The sequence below is a fragment of the Mesocricetus auratus genome, unplaced genomic scaffold (assembly GCF_017639785.1).
Source record: "Mesocricetus auratus isolate SY011 unplaced genomic scaffold, BCM_Maur_2.0 contig_7007_pilon_obj, whole genome shotgun sequence".
Taxonomy (NCBI): domain Eukaryota; kingdom Metazoa; phylum Chordata; class Mammalia; order Rodentia; family Cricetidae; genus Mesocricetus; species Mesocricetus auratus.
This window is the reverse complement of record NW_024433653.1, coordinates 12,006-22,950: the sequence shown is the minus strand read 5'-3', so window position 1 is coordinate 22,950 and position 10,945 is coordinate 12,006. Positions and strand designations below refer to the sequence as shown.

The window sequence follows — 10,945 nt, the reverse complement described above, 5'->3', positions numbered from 1 at the left end:
GCTTCTTTCATCAGTGCAGTAATCCCACTCCTGGGGATTCACCTTCATGACCTAATCTTCAGGAGCTCCATGTCTTAAGACAGCCTTCATGGCTGGTAGGCTTCACCACAGAGTCTGAGGAGACACTCACATTCACCCAAGTCTGCCCTTCCACTTTCTTCTGAAGGCCAACATCAGAAACTCCATTCCCCGCAAGAGATGAGAAGACATCCCCACCATAACTCCTACAGGTGGCAAATTGTGCCTTTCAAAGCTTCACACAGAATGTTAACTCCAGTAACTTCCAAGAAATTTGAGACCAGGTCAAGCAGAGAGGAACTTGTTGCACAAAACGTCTTCATAGAGATGGCCACAGGCAATGAAGGTGAGACAGCAATGACAACCTGCAAAGGGCATTCCACATCAGCAGCTCACTTATTTTCACAACATTACATGTCTCTGCAAAGACTGGCATGTTCTTCCCATACTGAATTTCCAGTTTCAGGAAAACAGGGAAATGTGCTGCCCCATAGACAAAGGCCCTTGTCACCAAGTCTGAGGATCCGAGTTCAATCCCACACGGTGGAAGGAAAAAACCAACCCCATTATCTGTCTTCTATCCTCCATTATCCTCCATATGTGTGTGACTACACCCCCACACACACACGATGGAAACCTTTTCAAACAAAAGTGTTAGAAGCCCAGGGTTATAGATCGCCATAGATTTATCCCAAGTTGATCGATTTGTATCAGAAATTCACCGTGTTGCAGATGCCTGCCATAGTGGGATATCTTTCTTTTGTTGTCTGTGTGAGTAAGTGTGTGTGTGTGTGTGTGTGTGTGTGTGTGTGTGTGTAGGTGCACATGCAGGTGGAGGTCAGAGGACAAGTTCAGCTGTCACATGCTGGAACACCACACAGGCCCTATGAGGCAGAGTCTCTCAGTGGACTGGAACTCATTTATTAGATGTGGCTGTTTCCCAGGGAGCCATGGGACTCCCGCTGTCACCATGTCTTCATTGTGTAATTGCACATGGCTTTTTCCCATTGTCTTGGATATCAAACTTATATCATGCTACTCTGGCAGGTGTGTCACCCACTTATCTATTACTCCAGTCCAATCCTGTTACATTATTTGAAATATTTTCCCTAATCCTCTTAATTGTATGGGTGAAATACTACCATATTAAACACTAGATAAAATTTTCAATGACTCATGCCTAATGTAGCTCTTTAAATTATTACTCATCAAGGATTATTTACTTCATTGTACTCTTTATTAAATAGTAATTAAATATCCGAATAATTTTGTCATACAATGTTATTCAGTCCTACCTCTTGTGAAACATCATCATTTCTTATAGTGCATATGTCTCCTTTTATTTTCTAAGTTTCATTTCAGGACTGGAGATGTCAAACAGCATTTTAAGATCACTGATGAATTTTCAGAAAAATCAGGGTTCATGACAAAGCACCCATATAACACTTGCATGGTTTTCAGAAACCTCTTCTAACTGGAGCTCCAGGGCATTATTCACCTCCTCTGGCCTCTGCAAGCTCATGCACTCACATAGTACACAGAAAATTTCACAAGTGCTCTCATGGATCCAGCCCATGTCTAAACACAAAGGACGTTATCTCAAAGTTACTTTGATTTACATTTCCCTGATGGCTAAGGATGTTGAGCACTTTCTTAAGTGTCTCTGGGCCATTTTAGTGTCCTCTATTGAGAATTCTCTATTTAGTTCAATACCACACTTTTTACTTGAATCCTTTTGTATTTTGGAGACTTGCTTCTTGAGTTCTTTGTAAGTTTTGGAGATCAGCCCTCTGTCAGATGTGGGGTTAGTGAATATAATTTCCCATTCTGTGGGCTGCCTTTTTGTCTTGCTGACTGTGTCCTTTGCCTTACAGAAGCTTCTCAGTTTCAGGAGGTCCCATTTAATATTGTTGCTCTATCCTTGGTCTTTTGTTTTCCCATTCAAAATTGATTATTATTCTTTCAAGATCTGTAAAGAATTGTGCTGGTATTTTAATGAGGATTGCTTTGAATCTGTAGATTGCTTTTGGCAGGATTGACATTTTTACTACATTGATCCTACCTATCCAAGAGCATGGGAGATCTTTCCATTTATTGAGTACTTCTTTAATTTCTTTCCTTAAAGACTCAAAGTTCTTGTGATATAGGTCTTTCACTTGTATGGTTAGGATTACCCCAAGGTATTTTATGTTGTTTGTTGAAAAGGATGATGTTTCTCTGATTTCTTTCTCAGCCCTTTTATCAACTATATATAGTAGGACTACTCATTTTCTTGAGTTGATCTTGTAGCCTGCCACTATGCTGAAGGTGTTAATCAACTGTAAGTGTTTCCTGGTAGAGTTGTTTGAGTCATTCATGTAAACTATCATATCATCTGCAAATAATGAAAGTTTGACCTCTTCCTTTCCAATTTGTATCCCCTTGAACTCCTTTCTTTGTTGTATGGTTCTGTCTAGAAATTCAAGTACAATATTGAAAAGATATGGAGAGAGTGGGCAGCCTTGTCTTGTTCCTGAATTAAGTGGAATCTTATTGAGTTTCTGTCCATTTAGTTTGATGTTGGCTTTTGGTTTGCTGTATATACCTTTCAATAAGTTTAGGTATGTTCCTATTATCGTAGAACTCTGCAAGACCTTTATCATGGAAGGAGTTGGATTTTTTCAAAGGCTTTTTCAGCATCTAGTGAGATGATCATGTGATTTTTGTTTTTCAGCTTATTTATATGGTGGATTACATTGATGGATTTTTGTATGTTGAAACAGCCCTGCATCCCTGGGAAGAATCCTACTTGATCGTGGTGTATGATTGTTTTGATATCTTCTTAGACCTGATTTCCCAGCATTTCATTGACTATTTTTGCATCATGATCATGAGGGATATTGGTCTGAAATTCCCTTTCTTAATTGTGTCTTTGTGTGGCTTGGGGATCAAGGTTATTGAAGCCTGGTAGAAAGAGTTTGGCAAAGACCCTTCTGTTTCTACTGTGTGGAATACTTTGAGAAGAATTGGTATCTTTGAATTTCTGGTAGAATTCTGCTCTGAGGCCATCTGGACCTGGGCTTCTTTTAGTTGGGAGACTTTTGATGACTGCTTCTATTTACATAGGGGTTATAGGTCTATTTAAATTACTTATCTGTTCTAGATTTAATTTTGGCAAGTGATAGCTATCAAGGAAGTCGTCCATTTCCTTTAAATTTTCGAATTTTGTGGAGTACAGGTTTTCAAAGTATGACCTGATGATTCTCTGAATTTCCTCAGAGTCCATGGTTATGTTCCCCTTTTCATTTATGATTTTGTTAATTTTCATGTTCACACTCTGCTGTTTGTTAAGTTTGGACAAAGGTTTGTTTATCTTGTTCATTTTCTCAATGAACCAATTCTTGGTTGCATTGATTCTTTTTATTGTTTTCCTAGTTTCTACTTTATTGATTTCAGCCCTCAATTTGATTATTTACTGGCATCTACTCCTCCTGCGGGAGTTTGATTCTTTGTGTTCTAGAGTTTCCAGCTGTGCTGTGAATTCTCTAGTGTAGCTATTCTTCAGTTTCTTCATGTGGGCACTTAGTGCTATGAACTTCCCCTGTAGCACTGCTTTTCCAAAGTGTCCCATAGGTTTTGGTATTTTGTGTCTTCATTCTCATTGAATTCCAAGAAGTCTTTAATTTCTTTTTTTTATTTCTTTTTTGACCCAGGAATGGTGCAGTTGTGCATTATTCAATTTCCAAGAGTTTGTAGGTTTTCTGCAATTTGTGTTGTTGTTGAATTCTAATTTTAAAGCATGGTGGTCTGATAAGATGCATGGAGTTATTCCAGTTGTTTTGAAGCTGCTGAGGTTGGATATGTTGCCAGGTATGTGGTCAATTTTTGAGAAGGTTCCATGTGGTGGTGTGAAGAAGGTATATTCTTTTTTATGGGGATGAAATGTACTATAGATGTGTGTTTATCACATTTGGGTCATTACTTCTATTATACCCTTAGCTTCTTTGTTGAGTTTCATTTCTGGTATCCCTGTCTACTGGTGAGAGTGGTGTGTTGAAATCTCCCACTATAAGTGTGTGGGTCTTTATATGTGATTTAATTTAGTAATGTTTCTTTTACGAATGTGGATGCTTTTCTACTTGGGGCATAGATGCTCAGGATAGACACTTCATCTTGGTGGATTTTGCCTGTGATGAGTATGTAATGACCTACTTCATTTCTTTGAATTGATTTCATTTTAAAGTCTAATTTATTAGATATTAGGATTGCTACTCCTACTTGTTCTTGGGTCCATTTGATTGAAAAATTTTTTTCCCAACCTTTAAGTCTCAGGTAATGTCTGTCTTTGCGGTTGAGGTGTGTTTCTTGTATGCAGCAGAAGGATGGGTTCTGTCTTCGAATCCATTATGCTAGCCTGTGTCTTTTTATGTATGAGTTAAGGCAATTAATGTTGAAGGATGTTAATGACCATTGATTTCTCATTCTTCTTTGATTTGGAATGGTTGTTATTGGTGGAATTTTGTGTGGAATTTCACTCCTTTGTTCTCTTGGCTATTGGTAGAGAGGGATTCTCTAATGCCTATGTTTTCTGCTTGGAGTTTTCCTTCCAAAATTTTTTGTTGGCCTGGGCTAGTGGATACATATTGCTTGAATCTAGCTTTCTCATGGAATATTTTGTTTTCTTCATTGATAATGATTGATAGTTTTTCCGGGGATAGTAGTCTGGGCTGGCATCCAGGGTCTCTTAATGTTGGTAGAATATCTATCCAGGACCTTCTGGCTTTAAGAGTTACCATAGATAAGTCCGGTGTAATTCTGATAGCTCAAGCTTTCATTTGTTAATCATTAATCTTGGTGTCTTTCTATTAGTCTTCTATACAGCAAGTTGCCTCTTGGGCCAATGCATTCAAGGCTATTTCCCACTTTCTCTTCTATCAGGTTCAGTGTATGTAGTTTTACTTCAAAGTCTTGGTACACATGGACTTGTGTTTTGTTGGGTGATAGACACAGATCTCTTCACATTCTTCTACATGCCAATATTAAGATATAGTGACACCATTTGTTCCTGGTGTTTTCTTTTTTTCACTGTATTATTTTGGCTTCTTTGTCAAAGATCAATGTCCATAGGTGTGTGGATTTAATTCTGAGTCTCTTTTTCCATTCCATTGAGAATTACTGCAGTTCACATACTTTATGTTTCAAATTGACCTAACAATATCTTGAGAACACTTCATTCAAACAGAAAAGATGGTGATTCCTTCTCAGAACCTCATGGGATGCTTTCCATATTGACCACATCATCAACCACAAAGCAAGACTGATTTTATGCAAGTAAATATAAATAACCTCCTGAGAAAATGTAGGTGACTCCACAATGGAAGAAGTGGTCAAAGTATACTTCATTTGTAGGTAATACACTTCCCTAAAAGTTTTACCTTACATACCCCACCAGAAAACTCTAATAGCTGACAAACTGCTGGCAAAGCAACAGATTTTAACTTGAGCCCCCAAATCAGTAGCCTATCTACAAAGAAATACCACATATACTGAAATAGCCAAGAAAACAATGCCATCCAAGGTTGCCTCAAATATAATAAGCTGGAATAAATCTCACCAAAAGTGGAAGACTTTTAAGTGAAATATGGGAGACTGTGAAAAATGACTAAAAGACATTTACAGCATCACACAACATGTTTTGTCAGCAGTGATATGCAAATTAAAACTACTCTGATATACCATCTCACACCTGTGCAAATTGTGAAGATCAAACATATTGAGGACAACCTATATTGGAGAGGATGTGGAGTAAGGAGAACATAGGAGTGCAAAGTTCAGCATCTACTTAAAAATTCAGTATGGCATTTTCACGTAAAATTAGGAATCACTATACCTCAAGACCAAGTGATACCACTCTTGGGCATATACCCAAAGGATGCTTAATCATACCCCAAGGACACTTGCTCAACAATGTTCATAGCAGCTTATCTCTACTAGCCAGAACCTGGAAAGAACCCAGATGCCCCTCAACCATAGCATGAACAAAGAAAATGGGATACATTTTCAAATTGGGGTATTGCTTAGCTGTGAAAAAAACAATTACACTATGAAATTTGCAGGCAAGTGGATGGAACTTGAGGAAAACATCCTGAGTGAAGAAACCCAGTCTGAGAAATACAAAAACAGTATGTAGTAACTCATAAGTGATTACCAGATAGAAAGTGGAGAATATCCAGACTAAAATTCACAGCTAGGTAAAATGAGGGTCCTAAGAGGGGTTTATGGAGTGTCCTTGGAAAGGGAATTAGATTAGCTCTCCCAAGTAAACCTAGGGATAGGCAATGGTAAAGGGGAGAGGGATGACAACATGTGGAAAACAGATGGACAAGTTGGGAGAGGAACAGATTAAGGGAAAATGAAAGATATATTTTGATAAATGGAGCCTTTATGAAGTTAGGGAGAAATGTGTTGCTAGGGATACTCCAGCTAAAACTCCTAATAATAGTGGATAGGGTGCAGGGAATGGCTTTCACCTGAAATCAGACTGGCTAATATCCCAAATGAGATTATAGAGACTACATCCAGTAATTGATGGAACCAGATACTGAGATCCACAACCAAGAGTTCTGAGAATTCAGTGGAAGAGAGAGAGGAGGAAATACATGAGCAAGGTGGGTCAAGACCATGACGGGAAAATCTACAGTGACAACTTAATGAAACCCTAAGGGACTGATAAATGATAGGCCGAAAGCCATGGCACCTCTGCCATCTGCAAGTGGGAGAAACATGGAGCCATGGCCCTCTGGTTTTGGGAGACAAATTTGTAGCTGGGTCTATCTGAGGAGCCCCTGAACAAGGATCCAAATCTGTCCATGGTGCATGAGATATATTGTTGGAGCATATTCACTATGGTGAAATGGTATGCTCAGATTTACTGCAGGAAGAGGGGCTTGCCCCGTCTCAACTTATGGTCCAGGTATTGCTGCAATTATATGGGATTCCCTACACTTTGGGAGGAGGGTATGGGAAGGGGAGCTGCTTGGCTGCAGGACACAAAGCATGTCAGGAGAAAGATGGGAGGGAGAAGGATGCTTGAAATGTGAAATGAAATTTAAAACAACAAAGTTAAAATAAAAATGGGAAAATGATTTATACATTTCAGATGGAAACACCAATGACCAATAATAGCTGAAACAATACCAAACCATGAAATGAAAAATGAAGCAAAACAATAGAACAAAACCAAAACTGCTGGAAGCATCACCATTCCAGATTTCAGGTTACACAACACAGTTATAACCATATAAAGTGTAAACAATCCTATTCATCAGTGTCAGATAATATTGGATACAGCTATAATCCCATAGCCTTACATTCCCTTGATTTTTGGAAAAGAGGCCAACAGTTCATATTATGCAAAACAAATGGTCCTGGTCAAATTGGACAGTTGTAGGTAGATGAATAAAATTTGATTCTTATATCTTACTCTGCACAAATCTAAACTTCCAATGAACCAGGTATCTGACCAAAAAGCCTGAAATTTACAGATTATTGATCAATGCATTAGCACAACAAAAGACTTTCTCAACAGGACACTGGTTGTACAAACACTACCAAGTAATTTCCAAGAATAATAAAAGGAACCACATGAAACTAAAAATCTTGTAAACCACAAGGCAACATGGAAGAATGGCTAATCTTAACCCTAACCCTAGCTCTGCAAGCCATGGTGGCTCTCCAGCCATGCCAGTTTTAGCAAGTCGTGGTCTACCATGAGCCATGGACATGTCATTCCAGCGCCAAGGATGATGACTGTGAATCAGAGGCCATCCACAACCTGGTGGTGGGTTGGCCACAGGGCAAGTTGGTTCCAGCCTCAGTGGTGATATTCGGTGCAAATAGAACCACAGCAGGAGGTCGCAGGCACAGGATCCAATGCCACAAGCACAAGGCCTGCCTGCAAAGGGACTGCCTAGAATGTGGATTTTGCAAGGATATAAAGAACTTTGGAGGCCCCAGGTACATGAAGCAGAGTGGCATCATCCTGCAGTGAATCCCGCCAATGCTGCCCCACTCCGCCGTGTGCCTTGTGTGTGGCGAGGGAGGGAAGGAGGATACAGCAGAAGAGGAGGAAGGCAAGTTTAACTTCATGCTCATGGAGTGCTCCATCTGCAATGAGATAATCCACCCTGGATGCCTTAAGATTAAGGAACCAGAAGGTGTGGTCAACAAAGAACTTCCCAACTGCTGGGAGTGTCTGAAGTGTTACCATGCTGGCAAGACCAGAACACAAAAGCAAGGCCCTGGCTTAAAGTTTGCCTCCAACCTGCCTGGCTCCTTGCTCAAGGAGCAGAAAATGAACTGGGATAACAAGGAAGCACAGGAGCCTGCCAAGTGGAGGAGTGATTGTGAAGAGGCTCCCGACGCAGGTCAGATGAGCATCCCAAGAAGGTGCCTGCAGATGTCTGATGATGAGCATCCAAGGAGGAAGAAGAAATACGAGAAGCCCCAAGAGCTGAGTGGATGCAAGCCAGCCTCGACTCTTCAAAAATGTCCCCGTTCCTCCTCCTGCCTCTCCTCTAGGCAGCAGTCTCAGCCCCTTTAGGAGATCCAGTCTGCCTTACTTCCAGCAACAGCTAACACCTGGCAAAGAAGAGAAGATTTTCAGGAAAAATAGGCGATCCTGGATGAACGCTGACGATCATTTGGGACTGGCCAACAAACCACTTTGGTTCTTCAAGCTGGAACCAGAAGGTGACCAGCCTGAGGCACCTCCTAAGACCCGGGAGAGTGACCAGTCGCGTTCCAGCTCACTCACTGCTGGGCCCTGAACTGTAGGGGCTGAAGGCCCAGAAGGATAAATAAGGTGACGTTGCTCTGGAAACGGCAGTTTCCCAAAAAGGAGCTGAGCAAAGAAGCAAGGATCTCAATTACGAGATCCAAAAGACAGAGAGTACCTTGGCACATGAGAACCATCGGCCCATCAAGTTTAAGCCTGAGAGTGAGAATGAGGAGTCAAAGAGGCCCCTAAGCCACTGCAAGTGCCTCCCACCACTTCAGCAGGAGGCTTAATGGTATCTCTAGAGAGTTTCAGCACCCACTAGGACCTGGCCTGTGCAGCCCACCTCGGGTTCTCTTCCAATCCCCTCCCTCTTCATCCCTAGCTGTGTGCATCCAGATGGAGAGTCATGCGATCTCACTGCCACCCTCAGCCGCCAACTGACTCGCCGCCCCTTGATGATGGAGCAGCCCCTGTTATGGTCAAGGAGGTGTGGATGGCAGATTACAGCTACCTCGTACACCAAGTCCTGTGGTTCTGCATACAGGTCTGCAGAACCTGGAACCACTGGTGCTGCGTTAAGCAGTTGTGGACCCGCATTGACCTGAACCACTGCAAGTCCATCAATCCTCTGATGCTGAGTGGCATCGTCCAGTGATAGCCTGTCTCCCTTGACGTCAGCTGGACCAATATCTCTAGGGAATAGCTGAATTTGCTCATCCAGCGGTTTCCTGGGCTCTGAGACTTTGTCGGGTTGCTCATGCATTGCTGTCTCAGCTCTCTGTGGTTCCAGTTGTCCATTACTCGGATCCCTGGATGTTCAGTGGGTAGAAGGACTAAATGATGCCCAGATGCGGGATCTACTGTGCCCACCCATAGACAACAGGCAAGGTCAGATGGACAATTGGAGCAAGCGCTGGCACATTGTAGTACTGCACCTAGCTGGTGTGGACATCACAGACGCTTCCGTGCAGCTCATTATCTACCATATGCCCCCACTCTCCAAGCTCCACCTCAGTTCATATAACCATGTCACTGATCACTCTATCACCCTGCTTAGTTCAATCGTCACTACCACTGGAGTCTCTGACAGAGATTGTCCTATCAGACTGCAATAAGGTCACTGTAATATTGATCTGAGGTACTGCAAGCAAGTCACAAAGGAAGGCTGTGAGCAGTTCATAGCTGAAAGGTCTGTGAGTGTTCAATTTGGGCAAGTGGAAGAGGAACTCCTGCAAAAACTAAGTTAGTTCCAGGAGGGTTGGGGGTACAGCCTGGGAGAGGAAAAGACTTCAAGAGCAAGTGGGCTTATATTTCCTTTGAAATTTGGAACAAGAGATCTCAGGACACAGTTCTGATTCCCAAGTCTTGCCAAGGGTGAATCCTTTCAAGTACCTATTTGGGGATGAGTGATTCAGATATTTTCCTCTGCTCTTTCTGCATCATAAGTGCACTCTTTCCGTGCCATTTCTAAAGTGGCCTTTAGAAGACATTCCTGATGGAAAGGAAGATGAGCTTTGGAGAAATTATCTTAGAAGCCTGAGCTTAGTGGTTTTTTTTTGGTAGTTTTGTTAGAGACACCCTGTTCCTTGCAATGCCAAGGCTTCTGGTGTTACCTTAGAGAGGACCACACACACCATCTGCAGCCGGCTTGACACATTTTGTAGTTGGTTTTGTTACATCTTACATTATACATAACTATTTTTGTATAAATTATTAAAAATTATTTATGGAAGATTTTAATGCATACCAGTGTTTTATTATTTGATTGCCAGCTTTCCTGCAGGCATGGAGAACATAAACTGTATTTCATCAGCATAAAGAGTCCATCAGCAGATGTGCCCAGGTATGACAGGCTCTGTGACCTTCCACTTAAAATCATGTTTAACTGGATGTTGAGAGCCTACTTTGTATGTAAAGAAGTTACACAAGCATGCTGTGATTAAGATTAAAGTATAGTCCAGGTAAAACACATTGTTAGGTTTCAATAGAGAGTTCACCTCATCCTCAAAATCTTACAATTCAGATGTCAGCCTTTACACTCAGGAAGTTTTGCCATGAGCTCTTACATAATTCTATCTGCATAGATCTAATTTATACCATGAATCAAGTAGAATAAATGTACCGAAGACTTCCTTTCCTTCGAAGTGTACAGTTTTCACTGCAGTTGGA

At 41.3% G+C, this 10,945-nt stretch overlaps 1 pseudogene; it reads left to right on the top strand.

Moving 5' to 3' along the window:
* Positions 1-7,791: 7,791 nt before the first annotated feature.
* On the top strand, positions 7,792-10,023 carry LOC121138498 (annotated as a pseudogene).
* The last annotated feature ends 922 nt before the right edge of the window (positions 10,024-10,945 follow it).